This window comes from Zalophus californianus, chromosome 10 (assembly GCF_009762305.2).
Source record: "Zalophus californianus isolate mZalCal1 chromosome 10, mZalCal1.pri.v2, whole genome shotgun sequence".
NCBI lineage: Eukaryota > Metazoa > Chordata > Mammalia > Carnivora > Otariidae > Zalophus > Zalophus californianus.
The window spans coordinates 36,069,824-36,095,986 of NC_045604.1; the positions used below are offsets into that span (position 1 = coordinate 36,069,824).

At 37.6% G+C, this 26,163-nt stretch overlaps 1 protein-coding gene across 3 annotated transcripts in view; it reads left to right on the forward strand.

Annotated features, from left to right (window-relative positions):
- The window catches only part of SYT14 (synaptotagmin 14), a 202,004-nt gene that overhangs the window by 135,545 nt on the left and 40,296 nt on the right, over positions 1-26,163 (forward strand). The window lies entirely within an intron of this gene.

The following is a 26,163-nucleotide window of genomic DNA, read 5'->3' on the forward strand; positions in this document are numbered from 1 at the left end:
GTAGAATTTATTGTTTTCTTTCCAGGTTAAAACGAAGTGCCATAGCAAGATCGAGCCCCATATCTTACTTAATATAGTGCAGAAATTACTTGCTTTTATAGTCTATGTACCGCTGCCCAACTCATGACTAATTATCCTTCCAGAACTCCTATGAACTTATTTTTAAAGGTTCAAAAGAAAACCTGGCCTTGTTATACTCTGCACCCTTTTTAAACAAAGATTTTGCAGTATATCTGGGAGAATACTTAAGTTTGGTCTATGAGCTGCTCTCCCTTTTCTCTTTTTTCCTTCAGGTTCTCATCACATACAAGTCTCTCTCTTTCTCTCTCCATATTTTTAACTAAATTCCCACATTACAAAGCCCAGGAGAGCTGAACAACTTCTTTAAACTGGGGAGATAAATTATGCCACATAGTTATTTAGATTATGAGAAAATCTGTGATATGCTATAAATGTAAATCGTGAATTATATTTATTTCTCTCTGGGTTATATTGAATTGAAAGCATTTTTATAATACAAATACAGAGATTTTAGAATGGATGTATATTTTTAAGTAAAAGTATAATATTTTAGGGTTGTTTTTAAGCTTTTAACGGTGTAAGCATAAATCCAAGATCGGAGCCTCACTGAATTTATACCAGACAACATTTAGTCTTAACAGGACAGTCATTTACAACAGATGTTTTTGTTTTTGTTTTTTACCATTCCATTTTAGCTGCATGATTTCAACATTTTTCAAACCAAAAGGTGATAGTAAATATAGTATATCCCTATTGGTATGTAGTATAATAGCCTTTATTGATAACTTGTTATAATTTTAAATTGCAGAATTACCATTTTGGGCAAGTGTCCTTTTTAAAAATACAGTTATCAGTTTATCAGAGGAGAGAGAAAAGAAAGTCCAGGCAGTATTTCAGATGGAAAAAGATAATTTTTTTATAAAATTGAATAGTCTGCAATGCTTAATAGGATTTTAAACATTTTCATGATTTGGTCTGAGTGATGACTAGTTAATCTGTGGAAAATACATTCTTTTAGAGAAGTACCTGATTTAAATTAGAAGAGAATGACTGTGTCATCACGAGGTATGTATTTTGTGTTTATTTACTTCAAATTATCCATTCCTAGTTTTGTATTAAGTATATTCATTTCACAAAGAAAATGAAGCCATAGAAAATAATGTGGTTTTATCTCTGGTCAAAATTAATTATTTCTCTACACACCTACATTACATGTATTAGCTTATGGTCATAGATTCTGTATTTCTGACAATCAGTACAATAAATTTCTGAGGATGTTCACAAAAAGAAGACAGTGCTGGACAAACAGCTTCTAAGACATAACATTTAAATCTGAATACAACCATCTTCAGCTCTTGGAGAATTTCTTCTCTAATTGCCACACTTCCCAAATCTAATGGCTGTGTTTAATTGTTCTTCTCTCTTATCTTCTTTCCTATTCTGTCTTCTCAAAATCTCATTGCTTGTTTTTGGATTTTGTGCCAAAAGCAATTCAGCACACCACAGTTGTGAGGTCAAGATTCATAATTTTGTCTATCAGTTGTCTTATCATAATAATAAAATACTACTAGAATCTGTATGTTCTGTGTACGCTACAGTATTAATGTTCCCTTTGCTTAAGTTTTGATATGGAGAAATCATGTGATTATAGATTACATGGGTGATTTTAGCTTTAATTCTGTAAAATGTAATATAAGTGAGAAGTTCTTTCATAATGAAACATTTATTCTTGTAGCTTTTAAATAATTACTTGTTGTTGCAAGAATATTAGCCTTTGGCAAGGGACAGTTTTAATCCAGCCAAAAAATTTATATACTAGGATTAAAACATATTTGAAGCTTAGTTATAGTTTACCTTCAGGGCTAATAATAGAAAAATAGAATTCTACAATGTAACATTTAGCTCTATAGCCAGTTTTTCAGGAACTGATCAAATCAGTACATTGAGAGAAAAGTGACCACCATCACCCAAAGACTTTTTGAGAACTAAATCCTGCATTTTCCGTAGGGTAGGATTTAAGTTGAACTTTAAGATAAAGATACAGTTTGAGGGGCGCCTGGGTGGCTCAGTTGGTTAAGCGACTGCCTTCGGCTCAGGTCATGATCCCAAGGTCCTGGGATCGAGCCCCACATCGGGCTCCCTGCTCGGCAGGAAGCCTGCTTCTCCCTCTCCCACTCCCCCCCGCTTGTGTTCCCTCTCTCTCTGTCTCTCTCTCTCTCTTTCTGTCAATTAAATAAATAAAATCTTTTTTAAAAAAAGATACAGTTTGATCACTGAATGATAGAAAATATACAAAGGGTTAAAAAAACATGAGTTTTTCCCACTAGTTGTGATTATAACCTTGGATAAATGATCTAATCACTTTAGGCATCAGGTTTCTCATTAGTAAAATGAGGGAATTAAACCAAATGTCCCATCTATCTCTGATATTCCAATTCTACTAGTTTATATTGGGAAAGGCGTTAGGTAAGAACAGAAATGGGTGGATTTTAGATGAGTTTTGTGTGCTAAATGTATGACATTTTGTTCGGACATTGATTATGTTTTCTTACTCTTCCCTGTCTTTTCAAACATCTCCTAATGTCTGAGAAAGTCCCAGCTACTAGTACCCACCCCCCCCAGGGTAAGCTGTAAAGTTCACTTCCCAGTCTAACCAGTAGCTAGGGCAGTCTCATTATTGCCTGAGAAAATATGAACTATTTTCCTGGAAACCTCAGTGCGGACTGAACAGAGAAGCGGGTGCTGCGCTCACCTCATGTCTGCATGAGGCTGATGGTGGAGGAATCTGATCATCAGAGTCAGTAAAAATTCTGAAATAGCTTTGTTGGTGCAGAAACAGTATTGGTGCTAGACAGTGACAGTTGCAGGAGAGAAAAGACCTTGGCACAAAAGTGTCCAGTGGGGGCAGCAGCAAAATTTCCTCACCAGACCAGTTTTGCAGGACGGCTTTAGGTTTTGTTTTTGAGAAGCTTACCCGTAAGCCTGTTCTCTAGTCATCCCGATTCCTTTAGTAAATTACTATTCCACTTCGAGTTAGCTTCCAGGGTTTTCAAATAGGACCCTGACTGATAAATGTTGAAGTAGCCCGTGGGTTTATTATTTACTTGTTTTAGTGATCTCTTAAGCCATACTCAACAGCTAGAGTGTTATCAGTTACCCTTCCTACCGTGGTATAGCCCTCTTATAATTGGAATTTTTCTCATATACTCGGCTGCGTTCATATGGCACTCTTCCCTAGTGTAGAACCCCAGTTACCTTCTTCATCTGCATTTTTGACTCTGCATTTCTGTGTGTAACAGCTGCCTGGAATAGCCTTTCCTCCTTTCCTCAGTCCAGTTGTATTTCTCATTCAAGTTACTAGATTTCTTAATAGTAATGTAGATTTTTTTCTTACGATTCATTAATAATGAGACTTCATTCTGTCTCTCATGAACATACACAACGCTTCCTTATACAAACAGTATTTAGTTAGCATGATGTACGCAATGTGACTAGCTAGAAAATGGGGGCTTCGGTCCTACAACTGCAAAGGACTGCATTCAGCTAACATCTTGAAGGAGCTTAGAAGTAGATTCTTGCCAGAGCCTTCAGGTAGTAGCCCAGCCCAGCTGAAACTTTGATTTTAGTCTTGAGAGACCCTAAGCAGAGAACCCAGCTGAGCCCATATGGCCTTCTGACCTACAGAAAATGTGATGAAATTGAAGTTGTAATGCTAAATGTACTTAATAGGCACCCAGATGTCTGTGTTCGATTAATTCTGGTTCCATGTTATATTTCTGTGTGAATGCATAGCCTCTATAGTAAGTAGACATGGGAGTGGGTGGGCTTGTCTCCGGGGTGAGGAAGATCCTCAGGAACTGTAAGACTTAAAGGCTGGAGAAAGGAAGGGTAAGGTAGGAAGAAGGAGATAGCAAAATATCACAGAAGCCAAGAATCAATTATAAAGGAAGGAATCAACTTTGTCAAATGCTTCTAATGGAACCAATAATCTAAGTATTGAAAACTGTTCATTGATAGGCCAGTAATGGGTAGCCTTAGAGGGACAGATTTGGGTGGGGTACCGAGGGCAAAATCCAAACTAGAGTGGCAATCATGTGGACAACCTTTACACCCAAGTTTGGCTATGAAAATAGGAAGGAAGAAGAGACAGTTTTTGGAAAGTAAGGCTTTAGGAAAGACGTTTTTGAGGTTAGGAGAGAAATGAACATGCTTAAATTACTGACGCCATTGATGTCATCATTGGTGGAGGGTACAATATGGGGTTGCTAATTGAAGATGGGCGTTAATTGATATGTCTGGGATGAAGAGAGAGGCAAAAATGTTGAGTATTTTTAAGACATATATTTTGGACCATGAGATCTCAGTTGAAAGAGAGAAGTGAAGCTAGAAAGGGCCTGATAGGCAGGGGAAGGAAAGGTTGGTGGACTGAAAATCCCAGGCATATCAAGGACAGATGTGAGAGGAGTTGAGGAAGAAGTACAGCATGACAGGGGAATGTGACTAGAGAGAAGACTGCTTTCAGTTAATGCGGTAGATGGCAAGGGCCAGAGTGGGCATCTGAGAGGAATAGGAGGCAGAATCACTGGAGATGGGTAAATTGGTCAGGCGAGGCCCCGTTCTTGGTGGATAGGTTATCCACATGGACATTGAAGTAACAAAAGATACTGGCAGAAATTGAAGTGTAAAAGAAGACTGAATTAAGGATTATTGTTCTCAAGGAATGAAGAGGAAATGTCCAGGACAGACTATTTAGGAGGACAGGATGACATACACCTTAAAGAAAAATAGTTATTCTGCCCTATAAATTCCGAGGAGGAATGTTGGAGAAAGCAGCAGACAACTTTGCTTTTTGACCCTAAGGCACTTTAGGTGTGAGGAAATAGCCAGGATGGGAAGTCTGCAGAGCATGATGTATCCTCAGGGAAGAATGGGGTTTTGGGTGAAGTAAGATGTTGGGGTTCAGAGAAGAAACTAAAGCTCTGAAGGAGTTTATCATAGATCAGAAGGACCAGAGGGCAGAGTGAAGAGTCAGAAGAGGAGGAGCGTGATGGAAGTTTGTGATAGTGAAGAAGTACAGAGAATAACGGGATGAATGTTAAAGCAAGAAACCTGGCCAATATCATCAGGGATTTGCCTTCATTTAGATTGTTCTACAATGTCAGTCCCGATTATAATTTGAATCTCTTTAAATCTCAGATGTTAAAGTCTAATTTAAATCCCATCTTTATAGGAATTTATTAGATTGTTTCTGATACAAATTTAAATTAGTTGATCTTCTCTGTCTTTGGGTACCAAGTATGGAGTCCTGGTTATTGCTGTGTGAATGTCGGTTGGATGGATGGGTGGGTGGGTGGGTGTGGTCCATATTATTTCTGAGTTATTGCCTCTGATGCTTGTTTCTGCAGCCAGTCATATGTTTTCTTGTTATTGAACTTGTTCAGTGTCTTCCTTCTAGATTTTAAATACTTTGAGAATAGAGTCTGTGTATTTGACTTACATGGTTTTAGTTATACTTAACTTTTCATAGAACCCAGAATATAGGTGTTCAGTGAATACTTGTTAAATTGATTTATTAGCATGTTCAGGTAAACCCGATAGTTCTAAAATTCTTACTAAGGTCCATATAACATTATTCCCTGACAGGTACCAATATCCTTAAAGTAGCCCTGTTAGGGATCTTTTATGACCTAGAATCCAATAAGCATGATCTTAGAGTAAGCAGGAACACATCACAAAGTACTACTCCTAAATAATAATCAACAAGGGACATATATGTTTATATAATTTCCTATTCAAGACTTTAATGCCACAGTCTTTTAGAGTGATCAGCCTTCCTCATGACTTACTGAAATGATGATCTTCTTTTAGATACTTGCATTTTCAACCTTTAATTCTTAAAATTCCTGTATCTCAAAAATAGCCTATCTTTTTTGTTAATAGACTGAATTAATTTAGTTTGATATTTATACTGTGACTTTTATTATTAAGACAAGCAAATTATTGCTCATACTCTGTAATTGAAATGTGTGTCCCTCTAAGAATCATACCTTAGTCTGTATTATTAGCAAATGTCTTTTAAAACTTGGCTTCTCCTATTTTCATATTCACTACATTCACATACTACCTTGTCAGAAATTTACATTTTCTAAATGTAGATTACACTTCTTCATCCTAAAGCAATTTAAAGTAGATACTTCATGATAAACTAATGATCACAGTTAACAGTCACTACATGAAGGGGAAAGCTGCATGTGTGCAATTTAGGTCCCTAGACAATAACACTAATATGACTCATGGCTCACTTTAGTATAAAACTAAATAGTTACAGACCTATTTAGAGACAGTTATTCAAAGTAGGTGAGAATATATTATCAGTGGAGAGGAATAACTCTAGTCTCACATGAAGAATTGTTATCAGATAAATCTTTCAGTGGAAGAAGCTAAATTAGAGCATAAAAGGAAGCTTTTCGTTTAAATCAGATCTTACTTTACAAGACAAAAAGAAATCAAGTTTAAACCCTATGTCTCAAGGAATTTTGAACATGCAGAAAAATTGAGTGGGAAAAACTGAAATTTCAGTGGTTATACTGTTTTGTATATGGAGTATGGGGAATAATGAACATCAACTCAACTGGGATTCATTCCGTTGAACCATCCAAGTGCTAAACTATAAATTACTGAGGACCACCTATACTTCCTTCTTGTTTCATGGTTCGTTTGGTTTTTTTTAAGCCAGAAAATGAAAGAATAAGCTTAAAGTAAAGGTATTATGTTCCTTTTCTCTTATATTTTATTTTATGCAATTAACTTTTCCAAGATACTGATTTCAATTATTTGTAATACTAATGAGAGAAATTAACAAACGCTTTATGGAAAGACAGTACTATTTGATCAGTTTAGAGTGGAATAAGGATTATGACAGATAAATTTAGGTTCAAGAGGGCAGCATATTTCTATAATTAAGAACACTCTAAAGTGCATTCGCAAGAGGGGATAATGTACTTTATAGAAACATCATGGAAAGATATTCAACATTCAAATTATAAATATTGACCGCTATTTTTAAAAAGTATTCTTTTGCGAGTCCCGCATCGGGCTCCCTGCTCAGCAGGGAGTCTGCTTCTCCCTCTGACCCTCCCCCCCCTCATGTTCTCTCTCTCTCTCTCTCTCTCTCATTCTCTCTCTCAAATAAATAAATAAAATCTTTAAAAAAAAGTATTCTTTTGGAGGGTCTAGATAGTGGACATCCTGAATACATACCTTCTTCGTTAATACCAACCAGGAGTTACATGCACTTCCCTTTAAAGGTGCACTTTAGTACATTATCATGAGCAATTCCCTTTCTTCTGGGTTGTTGAACAATAATAGAAGAGTTATAGCCACTGTGCTTGTTGTTTAAGTGGTGGGGTGGCTGATATTTAATGAACAATAACATTGACTGAGGTTGTCCTTGAGGCCTGCCTTTTTCAGGTAAAAGAAATAGCAAACAGAAGCAGCATTTAATTTTTTCTTAGTCATTTTCCCCCATCATGTTCATATTAAATAGCAGGACAATATCCAGTAGGCAGTTGTGTTTCAAAACCCAATTCCTCAATTTTAGGATTTTCATGTTTAAACTCTTGACAGATAATTTAAAATAGTAAGTTCTTGGGTGCCTGGGTGGCTCAGTTGGTTGAGCGACTGCCTTCAGCTCAGATCATGATCCTCGAGTCCCTGGATCAAGTCCCGCATCGGGCTCCCTGCTCAGCGGGGAGTCTGCTTCTCCCTCTGACCCTCCCCCCCCATGTGCTCTCTCTCTCTCATTCTCTCTCTCTCAAATAAATTAAATCTTTAAAAATAAAATAGTAAGTTCTTCACTGGAAAAATTATTAAAGTGGTACTAATTTTGAAACATGGTAGATATGAAAATGTATTTTATCAGAATATATTTTTTAAACCGACCAGTAGTAATAATATTGCCTATAGTCTTTTCATCTGAATTAATAGTATTGAGGCTGCATCTCCCAAAAGAGTTGTGGTTTTATCTGCTGGGACATTTATTTTGAACTTGACACGGTTTAATGCTACTTTTCTAGAGTAATGCCTATTTAGGCATACAGTGCAAATTTAGGGAGAGCTGATGAATACTAATTACAAAAGTGTTTTTCTCATTAGAAAATTTGAAATTTAATTTAGAAAAGCAGTTTTACATTTGACACATAAATGTTCTTGGGATGGAATATGAGTTTAAATACCGATCAGGCCTAAGAAAATGGAACTGAATTTTTAAAAATTAAAGTTAAAGGAAATCTATTATTAGTGAGTTTTCAGTCTGATCATCATATTTGTTCTATGGACTCTATAGGGACCTGTAAGGAGCCAGAAAATATCTCCATTTGACAGTTACATTTTATTTAATTCTATTCAAAGCAAAGAATAATTCTGGTCAAAAAAATGATAGTACATGATAAGCCTGACTATCACTTCCTGATGCTGTTTCTATTAGGCAGGTATATTTAAGTGATTTCTGTCACCAAAAATGAGCATGGCCATCCTGCATATGCCGTGTGTGCTTACTCATTACTGGAAACTCCTGTTCAAGTGAAATGCATATTTCTAAGTGTTGAGCATGCAGAGGTATTCGTGGGAAAAGCCTGATTCTCCCTAGTGTATATTTTAGCACCGGGGTTACGACTAGAGTATGTCTACTTCACAAGGTTGGGATGAGTAAATGAATGAGCTATGAGAAAACCTTCGTAGACTAGAAATATTAGTTGTTAACTTGAAATGAAATAGGTTATCCTTAATTTGAATCATTCTGCCATTATTTACTGTTTTTTAAAGATACTCTCGTGGTGCCTGGGTGGCTCAATCGGTTGAGCGCCTGATTTGATTTCAGCTCAGGTGGTGATCTCAGGGTCATGAGATGGAGCCCTGCCGCGGGCTTCGCGCTCTGGGGAGTTTGCTTCTCCCTCTGCCCTTCCCATTCATGCTCTCTCTCTCTCTCTTTTTTTTTTTAATTTTTTTTATTGTTATATTAATCACCATACATTACATCATTAGTTTTTGATGTAGTGTTCCATGATTCATTGTTTGTGCATAACACCCAGTGCTCCACGCAGAATGTGCCCTCTTTAATACCCATCACCGGGCTAACCCATCCCCCCACCCTCCTCCCCTCTAGAACCCTCAGTTTGTTTTTCAGAGTCCATCATCTCTCATGGTTCGTCTCCCCCTCCGATTTACTCCCCTTCTCTCTCTCTCTCTCTCTCAAAAAAAAAAAAGCTACTCTCTTGTCTTACAAAAAATAATGTCTTATCCTTCCTTTATCTAATCTTAGACCTACAGTTGTTTATATAGGCTCTATCTTACCAGTTTACAGTGGTCTTTTTATAGTCTTTCACTTTGGGTAACTGATGACTAGAATAGTACTGATTACATTTTTTCTAGCAGAAAAAACTGATAGAGCTGATAGGAACTGAAAACTGAGTAAGTTTGGTACACACAGTTTTTAAATTATCTCATGTTGTATCGTCAAAGTATATAATTTATATAATCAAAATTATCTCTTAATATTTCCTTATTCTACAATTAAAAATAAAGTGAACTAATTAAACTTTAATTTGGTTCATTTTTTAAGGAATAAGATATCTAGTTCATGGAAAATAGCATGTATTATAAGTAGATTTTTCATATTAGCTTAATTTGGGGGGTTATATTTTACTTTGAAATGAAAGCTGGCATTGTCCCTTAAGCTGTATTCACATTATAAAAAATGTTTCTTTATACGAATTCATTCGTGATTTTTCATAAAAGATTGAAGAATTACCAGATAGTGGAAATCTACAGTTTTAATGTCAAAGGTTGTTAGGCATCCAAGACCAAGTTTATATTCACATTTGGGTGGGTTGTAGCTTTGAGGTTGGGAGCATAGAGGGCTCTGCAGTCCCTGATTTCACATCTTAGTTCCCCACTTCTTCCTGACTTGCGTTCTTCGGTGAATACTCAGCCGCTCTGTGCCTCATGTATTAATTCATAAAAGGGGTTAGTAACAATAATAGCTGCCTCAGAAATGTTTGTGAGAATTAAAGGAGATAATCCATGTAAAGAACTTAAAACATCATCTGACACATAGGAACTTGACACTGTTAACTAATTTGGTGTTATTCATGTGCAGATAAACTTAGTGTTCTAATTCAGTAGTAATCTTCATTAGGTGCTAGTCCATAAGTAAAAATTACTGCATTGTGTTTTTCAAGTTTCAAAATAAGAAGGAACATTAACAGTCTGGAAAAGAGGAAAGTAAAAGTGTTTTTTGTTTTTTGTTTTTAGAGAAAGAGTGTGTAAGCATGGGGGGAACTGCGAAGGGGCTTGAGCAGTAACGGACCATCCAGAGAGTAATCCTGTCTTCAGGCCTGGCTTGATCCAGTGACTCAAATAGTACCACTGAAGTTCTGATTTTTCTCTCTTTCTACTCCTTCCACTGCCCTGCCAACCACTCCACCCTGTCTTCTGTGTGTCAATATCATAATCAGGTTTCACATATTTGCCCTCTTGAAACTTCTCGTGTCTCATTAGGTTACCTGCCCTTCCCAGAGCCAATCACAGGGATGGGCTGTACTGTTTAGCTTCAGCCCTAGAGTTGGGCAGTGGATCACCTCCCAAACTACATTAGGTAAAGGATGGAAAGGAGTACATTCACTATTAGAAAGAAGTGATGAAGAAATACTATGGAGATAACTAATGTCCACTATAATGTTTATTTAAATTTCTTAAAAATAAAATTCACTAGGGGTGCCTGGGTGGTTCAGTCGTTAAGCATCTGACTCTTGATTTCAGCTCAGGTCATGATCTCAGGGTTGTGAGACTGAGCCCTATGTTGGGCCCACACTGGACGTGCAGCCTGCTGAAGTTTTCTCTCCCTCTCCATCTGCCCTCCCCCCCCAAAAATAAATAAAATTCACTAAAACTTTAGTGATTGGACATAATGGATGAAATCCTATTTTCATCAATGTAATAATACCTTAGAATTAGGCATACTTCTCTGTGTACTGTTTTAGGAATCTTGAGTTCTGTGTTAAACAGTGTCTTTCTGATATGCTTAATTGGCTATGAGCTAAATTCTGAAAATTATGATTCTCAATCCTGATTACATTAGTATGACTTGAGTTTTTAAAATAAACGTGAATAGGCTCCCACTTGTTGAATCAAAATATTAAAGGAATAGGGCCAGGTTCTTCATATCTTTAAAAAGATAGAGATACTAGTGCCTCAATAGCATTGATTATTATTGCCCTATAGAATCTATCTTATGTCCACATCTTACTCCCTCCTGTTAGTTCCTGGGTAGCTATAGGACTAAAATGAGTCCTTGCCAAGTTTTGAAACATCTGATAAGATTTAACACGAAACTAACCATATCATTAAGAAAACTCTACTGTAAGACTTGTTAATAGTATAAAATTTTTTTCCCAAACTATCTGCTCAAATTGCAACCAACTAAACTATTAAAATTCACCTTTAATACAAATGGTTTTATTTAAAATACTTGTTATGAGAATTGGATTTTTATAAATTATTTTGAAATAGGCCTGAATAGGAAGAAATGGTTATGCACACTAGTAAGTGTTAACTTTCATTGCCTTTGGCTTCTTTCAAAACTTTATAACTTTATATTTCAGATCTATTATAAAATATTAAAATTATTTATCTCTTTGATTCGTTAGAAGCTTGACATATTTTCAGAACAGAAAAAGATGAAAAACATCTTAAAGGGGATTAAACTCATTATGGCCGTAAGAAAAAAACTATTTTGTCAAAAAGCATTCATTATATGTAACCTTAGAATATTATAGATTAGATTGTCTTTGAATTTGGTTTTATTTAAACAAAGTTTATCATGGCACTGAAGACATTAGAAGTAAATTTTCAGAAATTGGTAAATTCAACACTTCCTGGGCCTCATTGGTCTTTTAGGAACCTGAATTTGGGAAAATATGCCATGTGGCCTATTAACAATCCTCAAGGCCATCTTTATAGTGCAGTCCCACCTAGACCATCCTGAAATCACACTGTAAAATGGAAATAGTATAAAAAAATTGTTCTAAAGTGGTATGCATCGTGATAAAGTGAAATAAAAAGCACTGCTATTTCTATAGCTCTTAACATTTCATTTCCTGGGAACTGCTTTGAATGCTCTGTGAGGATATGAACAAAAAACAGTAATAACATCATGTGAAATAATTCAGGTAACTAGAGAATTCACTATGAAGTTGCATTAAAGACTCTCAGAAATATCCTTCTATATTCACATTATAATGAACATATAAATCATACCTTGCTGTTTCATTTGTCACTAAATTATTTGTAACATTCAACATCTGAATCAGAACTAATCTTCAAATAGTCTGTTTTGTGGCATAAGAGAATTGTTACTACCATTTTAAAGTTTAAGAGAGGAAATTTGAAACTTGAAGGTGTTCATAAATTTAAACTGAAATCATCGTTTCCTAATGCCTTGGTGCCAGTGTCTCTAAGATTTTAATTTGTATAAAGCAGTTACACAGTACCTGGGACTTCGTGCACACTCAGTAAATATTAGTTGTACTAATATTATCGTAGGCATCATCACTCCCTTACTGCTACTGTGAAATCACCACTTCTACTTTCACCTTTTACTTGTTTTTTCCATAAGAATAGGGTAGTTTAATTTGGTTTCCTGTTGGTGAGAAGGCACAGTTAATTACTTCCATAATCCATTTTGTCCCTGTTAACATTATACATGGATGATTTTTTTAAATTCTCCTTTTGACATGGATAGTTGTACTAATACAGAAGTAGAACTTGTTATAAAATATTAAAGAAATGTAAATTTTTTAAGTTTTCATTTTACATTAGTACCATATGAACCATCCAAGATATCTTTTGTGGTCTGCACCACTTTTTCATCAAGGCAAGACATATGAAATATTTATCCTACTCTCTTTTTGAGTGTTATTATTCTATTAATATGTATGTGTGTCTATATGTCCATATACATTCGTATTTACATCTATATTTATTTCTCTGTTTATTGAAAGCCGTGCATTCATACTGAGATCACCAGTTCCAGTTCAGCACGCCAGGGTTCATTTTGATCTGTAACTACCTTCTTTGATAGAAGCCTGGCTCCTTTTCTCAATGCATTAAACTATTTGATTAGTCCCTTTGTAGGTAACTTGGGTTCCACTGCAGCCATCTCCTACTCCATTCTCATACCTTTCTCCCCAAACTCAGACTCCAAATCCTTGTGTCCATTTGCTCCTCCTGCATTGAAGTCCTTACTGTGCTTGACCTCTGACACCCAGTCCGCCCAACCCCCACCCCTGATGCAGGGACACCTGGCTTACTCTGCTAGGGCTATCACACCCCATACTGGACCACCTTTCTGTGGAAGTATCCTCACCCTATTTAGGATCTAATATCTCATACTGACGCACGTCTCTGAATGGATGCCCTCACCCTGCTGAGGCTCTGAGAGCCCATTCTGTGTTACCCATCAGTACCCTCCGCAGGATGTCCTCCTTACCCATGTGGGGGTAGGGCTCTTACACGCCAGCCTAGGCCACCCCTCTTTGGAAATGGCCTCTTCATTCTGTGCTGGATCTGGTAGCCGCCACCAGGCTGCCCATCTGGGTTCCCTCTTACCACTTCATATATTCTGCCCCACCCCCAGCAAGTACACAGTCCTCATCTTGTCCAGGTTGATATGCATGCCACTCATCCATGAGGATGCCCTCCTCATCTTGCTTGGATATAATAGATTTTTGTAAATTAATGATCACTTGACCGTCCCTTAGTGAGTGAAGTCGGTGATAATGATGATGTTAGCAACTAACTTATATTGGCCAGTAATACATCACATATGGCCATTCTCTCACAAATAATTGAGATATTTATCTTTTCCAAGTGTGTATAAAATGGCCACCAAGTATAAAATTCAGACTTCCGCAACTAGGTATAATTTCTGGCCTTAAAGACACACAAACCAGTTGAGCCATGGAACTATCCATGGTACCAACAAATTCCTGGCCTCTCTCTTGAATTCTTGTTAGCTGGCTTGAATCTTACTCACTGTTACAGGCCTGTTAACTGTTTCTGAGATTTTTGTCTTTTTTTCCAGCTTTGTTGGTATGTAATTGACATAATGTGTAAGTGTAAGGCATACATTGTGATGATATGATATATGTATAGGGCAAGATGCTTACCACAATAAAGTTAGCACACTTTTTTTTTTTTTTTTACCTCACGTACTTACAGTCTTGTTCGTGCTGTGATGAGTTCATTAGAGCTCTACTCCTTTAGCAGCTTTCAAGTACACAGTATACCGTGTTGTAAGCTGTACATTAGGTCCCTGGAATGTATTCATTTTATACCTGAAAGTTTGTACTCTTTGACCAACATTTCATCATTTCCTATACCCCTCAGCCCCTGGCAACCACCATTCTACTGTCTTGTTTCTGTGAGCTCAATGTTTTTAGGCTTTACTTGTGAGATTATGCAAATACATGTGTATATGAAGTATGCCTGTATCCAATTTTCCCATCACCATTTATTAAAGAGACTGTCTTTCCTTCATTGAGTATTCTTGGCTCCCTTGTCAAATATTAGTTAGCTATATATGTCTGGGTCTATTTCTGGGTTCTCAGTTCTGTTCCTCTGGTCTGTTTTTATGCCACTACCCTACTGTTTTAATTATTATAGTTTTATAGTATAGCTTGAAATCAGGAAGTGTGAGGCCTTCTGTTTTTCTCAGGATTTCTTTGGCTATTTGGGGTTTTTATGGTTCCATATAAATTTTAGGAACGTTTAAAATGACATTGGAATCTTGATAGGATTACATTGAATCCGTAGATGGCTTTTGGTTGTGTCAACATTCTAACAATATTAATTCTTCCCATTCATGAATACAGGATACATTTCCATTTATTTGTGTCTTCTTTGACTTCTTTCATCCATGTCATGTAGTTTTCAGATTAGAGATCTTTTACCTCCTTGGTTAAATTTACTCCTGAGTATTTTATTGTTTTTGATGATATTGTAAGTAGGATTGATTAATTTCTTTTTCAGAAAATGTATTGTTATGTATAGAAAAACAAAGTCAATTCACAGAGTAGAAGAAAATAATTCCCAACACGTATATCTGACAGAAGACTTGTATCAAATATGTAAGGAACTCTTTAGGTGCCTGCATGGCTCAGTCAGTTAAGTGTCCGACTCTTGATTTCAACTCAGGTCATGATCTCAGGGTTGTGAGATCAAGCCCTGCACTGGGCTCTACACTGGGCATGGAGCCTCCTTGGGATAGTCTCTTTCTCTCTCTCTCTCTCAAAAATTTTTTTAAAAAAGAATATATAAGAAACTCTTAAAACGCAATAATAGAATGATAAACAATATGGTAATTCATAGGCATAATATTTGAACACATAGTTCCCTAAAGAAAGTATGCACATGACCAATAAGCACATGAAAAAGGTTGTTCTTGGAAAATGTAAATTAAAACCACAAGGAGATATTATTATACAATCCCTGGAATGTCTAAAATTTAAAAGACCAACAAAAATACTAACAATAACAAAAAGACTGTGTTGCTGGGACTATGGAATGCCTGGGACATTCATACACTGTTGATGGGAATGTAAAATAATACAATCACTTTATTTCTTTTTAAACTAACCCTTATCATGTATCCCAGAAGTTCCTAGGTACTTATGTAAGAGAAATGAAAAAATTTCATCAAAGATTTGTACCTGAATTTTCATAGAAACTTATTAACCAAGAATTAGAAACATTCCAGGTACCCATCAACAGATGAATAAAAAAAATGTTGAATAGTCAGACCATGAAATGCAAATCAATAATAAAAATTAATAAGCACTAATAATACAGTTGGATATCAAAAATATGCTGTGAACAAAAGAAGGCAGATACCCAAGTGTATATACAATATGATTATAATTATATGAAGTTAAAAGTGACAGTGATAGAAATCAGATCGGTGGTTGCCTGTTGTGGGTGGGAGAATTAATTGGGAAGAGGCACAATGAAACACTTTTTAGTGATTTAAGTGTTCTCTATATTGGTTGGGAGGTGGTTACACACAAAATGTGTACATTTATAAAAATTTATTGAGCTTGTGCTCTTAAAATTGCTATGCTGATTTCATTCTATGTAAATTATTTTAAAAAGTTGATTTTTAAAAATCAAATATTTTAAGTAGGAAGGAAAAAAATAGAAAGCACAAGAGGGGCGCTTGGGTGGCTCAGTTGGTTAAGCATCTGACTCTTTTTTATTTTAGGATTTTTTTTATGTTATGTTAATCACCATACATTACATCAATAGTTTTTGATGTAGTGTTCCATGATTCATTATTTGCATGTAACACCCAGTGTTCCATGCAGTGCCTTCTTTAATACCCATCACCAGGTGAACCCATCCCCCCACCCCACTCCCCTCTAGAACCCTCAGTTTGTTTCTCAGAGTCCATAGTCTCTCATGGTTCATCTCCCCCTCTGATTCCCCCCCCTTCATTTTTCCCTTCCTGCTATATTCTTCTTCTTTTTTTTTTAACATATAATGTATTATTTGTTTCAGAGGTACAAGTCTGTGATTCAGCAGTCTTACACAATTCACAGCGCTCCCCATAGCAAATACCCTCCCCAGTGTCCATCACACAGCCACCCCATCCCTCCCACCCCCCACCACTCCAGCAACCTTCAGTTTGTTTCCTGAGATTAAGAATTCCTCATATCAACAGCAAAAACTAATGATGTAATAATGTATGGTGATTAACATAACATAATTAAAAAAAAAGAATTCCTCAATCAGTGAGATCATATGATACATGTCTTTCTCTGATTGACTTATTTCGTTGAGCATAATACCCTCCGGTTCCATCCATGTCATTGCAAATGGCAAGATTTCATTCTTTTTGATGGCTGCATAATATTCCATTATATATATACCACATCTTCTTTATCCATTCATCTATCGATGGACATCTTGGCTCTTTCCATAGTTTGGCTGTTGTGGACATTGCTGCTATAAACATCAGGGTGCACGTACCCCTTCGGATCCTTACATTTGTATCTTTGTGGTAAATACCCAGTAGTGCAATTGCTGGATCGTATGGTAGCCCTATTTTCAACTTTTTGAGGAACCTCCATACAGTTTTCCAGAGTGGCTGCACCAGCTTGCATTCCCACCAACAGTGGAGGAGGGTTCCCCTTTCTCCACATCCCCGCCAACATCTGTCATTTCCTGACTTGTTAATTTTAGCCATTCTGACTGGTGTGAGCTGGTATCTCATTGAGGTTTTGATTTGGATTTCCCTGATGCCGAGCGATGTTGAGCACTTTTTCATGTGTCTGTTGGTCATTTGGCTGTCTTCTTTGGAAAAATGTCTGTTCATGTCTTCTGCCCATTTCTTGATTGGATCATTTGTTCTTTGGGTGTTGGGTTTGATAAGTTCTTTATCGATTTTGGATACTAGCCCTTTATCTGATATGTCATTTGCAAATACCTTCTCCCATTCTGTCGGTTGTCTTTTGGTTTTGTTGACTGTTTCTTTTGCCGTGCAAAAGCTTTTTATCTTGATGAGGTCCCAATAGTTCATTTTTGCCCTTGCTTCCCTTGCCTTTGGAGATGTTTCTAGGAAGAAGTTGCTGGGGTTGAGGTCGAAGAGGTTGCTGTCTATGTTCTTCCTTAGGATTTTGATGGACTCCTGTCCCACATTTAGGTCTTTCAACCATTTGGAGTCTATTTTTGTGTGTGGTGTAAGGAAGTGGTCCAGTTTCGTTTCTTGTGCATGTGGCTGTCCAGTTTTCCCAACACCATTTGTTGAAGAGACTGTCTTTTTTCCATTGGACATTCTTTCCTGCTTTGTCGAAGATTAGTTGACCATAGAGTTGAGGGTCCACTTCTGGGCTCTCTCTTCTGTTCCATTGATGTATGTGTCTGTTTTTGTGCCAGTACCATACTGTCTTGATGATGACAGCTTTGTAATAGAGCTGGAAGTCCAGAATTGTGATGCTACCAGCTTTGCTTTTCTTTTTCAGCATTCCTCTGGCTATTCGGGGTCTTTTCTGGTTGCATACAAATTTTAGGATTATTTGTTCCATTTCTTTGAAAAAAGTGGTTGGTATTTTGATGGGGATTGCATTGAATGTGTAGATTGCTCTAGATAGCATTGACATCTTCACAATATTTGTTCTTCCAATCCATGAGCATGGAATGTTTTTCCATTTCTTTGTGTCTTCCTCAATTTCTTTCATGAGTATTTTATAGTTTTCTGAGTACAGATTCTTTGCCTCTTTGGTGAGATTTATTCCTTGGTATCTTATGGTTTTGGGTGCGATTGTAAATGGGATCGACCCCTTAATTTCTCTTTCTTCTGTCTTGTTGCTCGTGTATAGGAATGCCACTAATTTCTGTGCATTGATTTTATATCTTGCCACTTTCCTGAATTCCTGTATGAGTTTTAGCAGTTTTGAGGTGGAGTCTTTTGGGTTTTCCACATAAAGTGTCATAACATCTGCAAGGAGTGAGAGTTTGACTTCTTCTTTGCCAATTTGTAAGCAATCCGACTCTTGATTTTGGCTCAGGTGATGATCTCAGAGTTGTGAGATCGAGACCTACATTGGGCTCTGCACTGAACATGGAGCCTGCTTAAGATTCTCTCTCTCTCTCTCTAAAAAAAAAAAAAGAAAAGAAGAAAGCACAAAAGAATATGTCTCCGTAATAACATTACATGTAAATGGACTAAATGCTCTAAATATTCTCAGTTTTTAAAACTGCATGTTATTTCTTTTTTTAATTTTTTAAAAGATTTTATTTATTTGAGAAAGAAAGCACGAGCAAGGAGAGGGGCAGAGGAAGAAGCAGGCTCCCCACAGAGCAAGGAGCCCAGTGCAGAACTTGATCCCAGGACCCTGAGATCATGACCTGAGCCGAAGGCGGATGCTTGACCAACAGAGCCACCCAAGTGCCCCTTAAAAGCTGTATTTTATTTCAAAGAAAGATATTTAACACCGAAGTTGACTGTTAACTGTGAAGGGGCAGAGAATTTGACCTACTTCTAGCTGACAATCCACCTGCCGCAGCATAACGGCTGCTGGCAGTAAGAACTGAATTACCCTTGATGTAGCAGCAGGGTTAGCATCAGCAGGTCTGCATCAGTTCCCCTGTGTCCAGGTCGCACCTGGCAGTGCAGATAGGCCCAGATGGTCGCCTGCCCGTGAGGTCAGATAAGGGGGAACCTCTGTTCTGCACGCACATCCAGGAGTCCATTTTTGTCTCATGGTGTTGCTCTGCCACCTATCCCCTAGCACAGTGGTCAATAATTTTTTTCTGTAAAGGGCTAAAAAGTAAATATTTTAGGCTTAGCCGGTGACGTAGGATCTCTACCATATTCTTCATCATCCTCTTTTTTTTTTTTTACAACTTTAAAAAATGTAAAGTCTATCCTTAGCTTCCAAGCCATAGAAAAACAGGCCACAGACCAGATTTGGCCCACAAGCTGTACTTCACCAGCTCTTACTCTAGGGCACAGTCATGCGACTGTTCAGAGCTGGATCTCCATTGCTTCTGGGTTCCAGGTGATAAAGGGGGAAGGAGGACAGAGAGGGGGCTTACCCAATGACTGAACGTTCAGGCCTGTGTCTTTTCTGCTTACATTACATGTTCAGTGACATGTCCATACCTGACCCCAAAAGAAGCTGGAAAATATGGAAGCCTTGAGTCCAGAAGGAAGTGGAAAATAGATTTTTGTGGACAATTAGCAGTCCTTGTCACAATTGGAAAGAGGAATAGCAAAAAAAAAAAAAAAGAAGAAGAAGAAAAGAAAAAAAACAAAAAACAAAAAACGGGTGGTATCACCGAAGCCAAGGACTGGGTCTCAAACAGAAAGTAATTGGCTGTATTGAATGTTACTACATGGTTAACTAAGATGACACTCAACACCGATTAGATTGAACATGAAGGTCTCACCAGTTGATCTTAATAAGAGTGTTGGTGAAGCAGTGGGAGCATAATGAGCTCAGGAATGAGTGGGAACTGAGTATATGATGCTAATGCAGTCAAACTCTTTAACCAAGTCTGACACTGAATGGGGAAAAGATAGAAGAGAAAGGGGAAAGAGAATAGAGTATCTGGAACAAGGTTTGAGATCTAAAAAAAGTTTTTTAAAAATATGAGTGAGACTTAAGCATGTTTAAATATGGATGAGAAGAATCCAGTGAAGAGAGATATTTAGGATATGAGAGAAATAGAGACGTGCAATTTTTTTTTAAAGAAAGTTTGAGGACATAGAATCCAGACATGGAGAAATTGGTCTGAAATAGAGATACTTTCTCTTACAACAATGGTAAGAAAGAAGCAGAGGATTTAGATATAAGAAAGTTTGTAGATATTTTGGAAGAAAACTGAGGAAGATTACACAGGGTATATGTGTATAGAAGGAGGCAAAAATAAGGAAGGAGAAAAGAAATGGGGTCAGGTGATTTTAGAACCAAAGGTTTATAATCATTGAGAAACTGGAAAAATAAATTTATTAGAGAAGTATAACAAGATTATATATATAACCAGATGATGGCCCAGACAAGGTTACAATCCACTCCATTGTGTGATCGTCCCCCCAGTAAAATGAAGGAGTTGTCAAGTTCATCCAAGGTTAGCATTTTGCTAGCCAGTTGAATAGACAGAGAAGCAAGGAAGTTTAAGGCAAGAGAATGATTGAAATGATGCATCTTGGGCTACAAGTTGATGGAGGAGGAAGTGAGGACAGAAGGGGGCCAATGAATAAAAAAATATGGTGTCAGGAGACTGGAGGTCCAGTCAGTGATGTTGTGAGAGAGCTGAGTGATCAGATCACATGGATAAGAGCTTGTGCTTAATTAAGCACCTGGAATTTTTACTTCCTCATTTTGGTGAAGACCTACCAGCAGCCTCTGATGATGGTGAGATCTAAGAAGTAATGAGACTGGAAGGAAGAAATCAGTAAGAATGAAAAAAATCAAATAACTTAGTGCCCAGGAGTTATTCATATAGAAATTGAATGCACCTGAAGTCGGAGGTTGGGTAAAAGGGCAGTCTGTGAGCCAGGTGAAAATCTTCAGTCAATGTGCCAGTTGAAAACACTGCTGAGGGGGAAGGATGGTGCAGTCAGATGGCAGGAGCTTCATACTGAAACATGTACAGAAGTGGCTCAGGGATTCTGGAACTACTTCAAAATTGTATAAAAATAAATTTGTCTCAAGGCGCCTGGGGGGCTCAGTTGGTTGAGCTTCCAACTCTTGGTTTTGGCTCAGGTGGTTATCTCGGTCCTGGGATCGAGCCCTGCATCAGGCTCCGTGCTCAGCAGGGAGTCCGCTTGGGATTCTCTCTCCCCCCTCAGCCCCTCCCCCCACCCCCAGCTCAGTCATGCTCTCTCTTTCGCTAAAATAAATCTTTTAAAATAAATAAATTTGTGTCAGTGTTAGCAGGCTTGAGGGGACTTTATCCTGTTCCTTAATTTTTACCAGCCCCCACTGAAAGCCTCTCAAATCATAACAGGAAGTCTCAGGAAGAGGCTTTGGGCCCCACGTTTGGGAGGGAAATGGCCAAGACACAGCCTCCAGCCCCTCTGTTTGCTTTCTTGATGAGCTGTTGGTACTCCCCCTACCACCATCTCCATCCCCGTCTCACCAGTGCTCGTCCAACAATCGCTCCCCATCTTCTCCAGTAGAATTGTTGGGACTTCACTGCTCTTGCAAATTGTGGAGGAAAGAAGTATTAGAATGAAGCCAGATATAGAGACCCTTGAAAACCCAGAATGAGAAATTTCGACTTGGTAGTAAGAGGTGACTATGGTACTAAGAATCCTGAGTTGAGAATCCTGAACCCTAGTTCATTTTCTGTAGGATAACTGGATATAAAACTTTGGGAAATTAAATATTTAGCCTGACTTTTCCAATCTTTAAGATAGGCATAATTAGGTAAATAGGTGGATTTGAACCATGTTCTACAGAAATACTTTCTGGGTTCTGGAAACATTTGCTTCAGATTTCTTTTTGAAAGTGGGGCCACCTGGGTGGCTCAGTCAGTTGAGCATTCAACTTTTGGTTTTGACTCAGGTCATGATTTCAGAGTCCTGAAATCAAGCCTCCAGTCGGGCTCTGTGCTCAGTGGGGTATCTGCTTGAGATCCTCTCTCTCTCCCTCTGCCCCTCCCCCTGTTCATGTGAACGCACATGCTCTCTCTCTCTTTAAAATAAATAAATCTTTCAAAAACAAATTTTTAAAAATGAGAATATAATTTAAGATTTTAAAAATCAGTACACATACTGATTTGTACTCAGTTTTAATCCAGTGGAAGCTCTTAACGTTAACCCACACTATGTACTTTTTCTTCCCTATAGATTTACTAATAAAGCTGCCGTATTTCTCTATATTTGAAATTCTTGTAATTATGTCCTTGCTTAGGAATATTATAGCTTGGTATTGATATATTCTTTAATTTGCTCCAATCCATGTCTGCCCATAACAGTTTTACTAAGTTGGTGTATTACAGTCAATACTAGTCAGCATTTTTGCTGTGACCTAGTAGTCAGGTAGTTTTAATGATTTGTGTGAATTTAGGGTAATACATTCTTTAAGATGTAAGTAATTGTTAGATACCATTATTGATGAAACTTGAGAAGTTTCTTTAATTTTCCATAACTTTATCTTTCCATTTTCTCGGTCAGTTAAATGGATTAATATTCCAACATTGCAAGGCACAGTAATTCACAATTTATCAGGACTCTGTTAATATTGTACATAAAATGAAACACAAACACTGGATACCAACCTGATCCATGACTGCACTGTTGCCCACAAACTTATTATCAATTTTTTTTATCCAAATGGCCTGTTGTAAATTAGAACTCAATAATAAGTGCATTCCAACAAACCGCGACACCTGTCTGTTTCATGTGTTTGAACTTGGAGTAAGAATTTATTTTTTTCAAAGGGTACTGTTAGTAAGATTTTTGAAAACCACTGGATTCAATTTCTTTGAGGTTCTTTCTAAAATTATTTCGTGCTGATATATGGAGCCCTTAAATAATTTTTCATAACAACTGTATTGAAATATAATTCATATACCATGAAATTCCCCCTTTTAAAGTGAACAAATCATGTGTTTAGAATATTCACGGAGGTGTGCAGCATCACCACCATCTAATTTCAAACCATTTTTATCAGCTAGAAAGAAAACCCTATACCCATTAACAATCACAGCCCTTGGCAACCACTAATCTGCTTTCTGTCTTTATGGTGTTTTGCTCTTCTGGACATTTTATATGAATGGAATCATATAATATATGATCTTTTGTGTCTGGCTTCTTTCATTTAACGTGATGTTTTCAAAGTCCATTCATGTTTCAGCATCTATCCATACTTCCTTGCTTTTTTAGGATTAATAATAATATTGCATTTTATGAATATACAGTATTTTGTTTATCCATTCATCAGTCGATAGACATTTGGGTTGTTTGCATTCTTGACTATTATGAATAATGGTGCTATGAACATTTGTGTACAAGTTGTGTGAACATACGTTTTCATTTTTCTTGGGTAGACACCTAGTTCTGGAATTGCTGGCAATTCTATGCTTAACATTTTTAGAAATGGCCAGTTTTCCAAAGTGGTTGCACTGTTTTACTATCCCACCAATAATGTATAAGAGTTCCAATTTCTCCACATCCTTTCCAACACTTCTTAGTGTGTGTGTGTGTGTGTGTGTGTGTGTGTGTGTGTGTGTGTGTGTATGTGTGTGTTTATACAATAATATATATATAGCCATCCTAGTGGGTGTAAAGCAGTATCTCATTGTGGTTTGGATACTTATGTCCCTAGTAACTGATGGTGTTGAGCATCTTTTATTTTTTATTTTATTTTTTTATTATTATGTTATGTTAATCACCATACATTACATCATTAGTTTTGGATGTATTGTTCCATGATTCACTGTTTGTGCATAACACCCAGTGCTCCACGCAGAACGTGCCCTCCTTAATACCCATCACCAGGCTAACCCATCCTCCCACCCCCCTCCCCTCTAGAACCCTCAGTTTGTTTTTCAGAGTCCATCGTCTCTCATGGTTCGTCTCCCCCTCCGATTTCCCCCCCTTCATTCTTCCCCTCCTGCTATCTTCTTCTTCTTCTTTTTTTTAACATATAATGTATTATTTGTTTCAGAGGTACAGATCTGTGATTCAACAGTCTTGCACAATTCACAGCACGCACCATAGCACATACCCTCCCCAATGTCTGTCACCCAGGCGCCCCATCCCTCCTACCCCCCACCACTCCAGCAACCCTCAGTTTGTTTCCTGAGATTAAGAATTCCTCATATCAGTGAGGTCATATGATACATGTCTTTCTCTAATTGACTTATTTCGCTCAGCATAACATTCCGCAGTTCCATCCACGTCATTGCAAATGACAAGATGTCATTCCTTTTGATGGCTGCATAATATTCCATTGTATGTATATACCACCTCTTCTTTATCCATTCATCTGTCGATGGACATCTTGGCTCTTTTCATAGTTTGGCTATTGTGGACATTGCTGCTATAAACATCGGGGTGCACGTACCCCTTCGGATCCCTACATTTGTATCTTTGTGGTAAATACCCAGTAGTGCAATTGCTGGATCGTATGGTAGCTCTATTTTCAACTTTTTGAGGAACCTCCGTACAGTTTTCCAGAGTGGCTGCGCCAGCTTGCATTCCCACCAACAGTGGAGGAGGGTTCCCCTTTCTCCACATCCCCGCCAACATCTGTCATTTCCTGACTTGTTAATTTTAGCCATTCTGACTGGTGTGAGGTGATATCTCATTGAGGTTTTGATTTGGATTTCCCTGATGCCGAGCGATGTTGAGCACTTTTTCATGTGTCTGTTGGTCATTTGGCTGTCTTCTTTGGAAAAATGTCTGTTCATGTCTTCTGCCCATTTCTTGATTGGATCATTTGTTCTTTGGGTGTTGGGTTTGATAAGTTCTTTATCGATTTTGGATACTAGCCCTTTATCTGATATGTCATTTGCAAATACCTTCTCCCATTCTGTCAGTTGTCTTTTGGTTTTGTTGACTGTTTCTTTTGCCGTGCAAAAGCTTTTTATCTTGATGAGGTCCCAATAGTTCATTTTTGCCCTTGCTTCCCTTGCCTTTGGAGATGTTTCTAGGAAGAAGTTGCTGGGGTTGAGGTCGAAGAGGTTGCTGTCTATGTTCTTCCTTAGGATTTTGATGGACTCCTGTCCCACATTTAGGTCTTTCAACCATTTGGAGTCTATTTTTGTGTGTGGTGTAAGGAAGTGGTCCAGTTTCGTTTCTTGTGCATGTGGCTGTCCAGTTTTCCCAACACCATTTGTTGAAGAGACTGTCTTTTTTCCATTGGACATTCTTTCCTGCTTTGTCGAAGATTAGTTGACCATAGAGTTGAGGGTCCACTTCTGGGCTCTCTCTTCTGTTCCATTGATGTATGTGTCTGTTTTTGTGCCAGTACCATACTGTCTTGATGATGACAGCTTTGTAATAGAGCTGGAAGTCCAGAATTGTGATGCTACCAGCTTTGCTTTTCTTTTTCAGCATTCCTCTGGCTATTCGGGGTCTTTTCTGGTTGCATACAAATTTTAGGATTATTTGTTCCATTTCTTTGAAAAAAGTGGATGGTATTTTGATGGGGATTGCATTGAATGTGTAGATTGCTCTAGATAGCATTGACATCTTCACAATATTTGTTCTTCCAATCCATGAGCATGGAATGTTTTTCCATTTCTTTGTGTCTTCCTCAATTTCTTTCATGAGTATTTTGTAGTTTTCGGAGTACAGATTCTTTGCCTCTTTGGTGAGATTTATTCCTCGGTATCTTATGGTTTTGGGTGCGATTGTAAATGGGATTGACTCTTTCTCTTTCTTCCATCTTGTTGGTGTATAGGAATGTCACTGATTTCTGTGCATTGATTTTATATCTTGCCACTTTCCTGAATTCCTGTATGAGTTCTAGCAGTTTTGGGGTGGAGTCTTTTGGGTTTTCCACATAAAGTATCATATCATCTGCAAGGAGTGAGAGTTTGACTTCTTCTTTGCCGATTTGTATGCTTTTT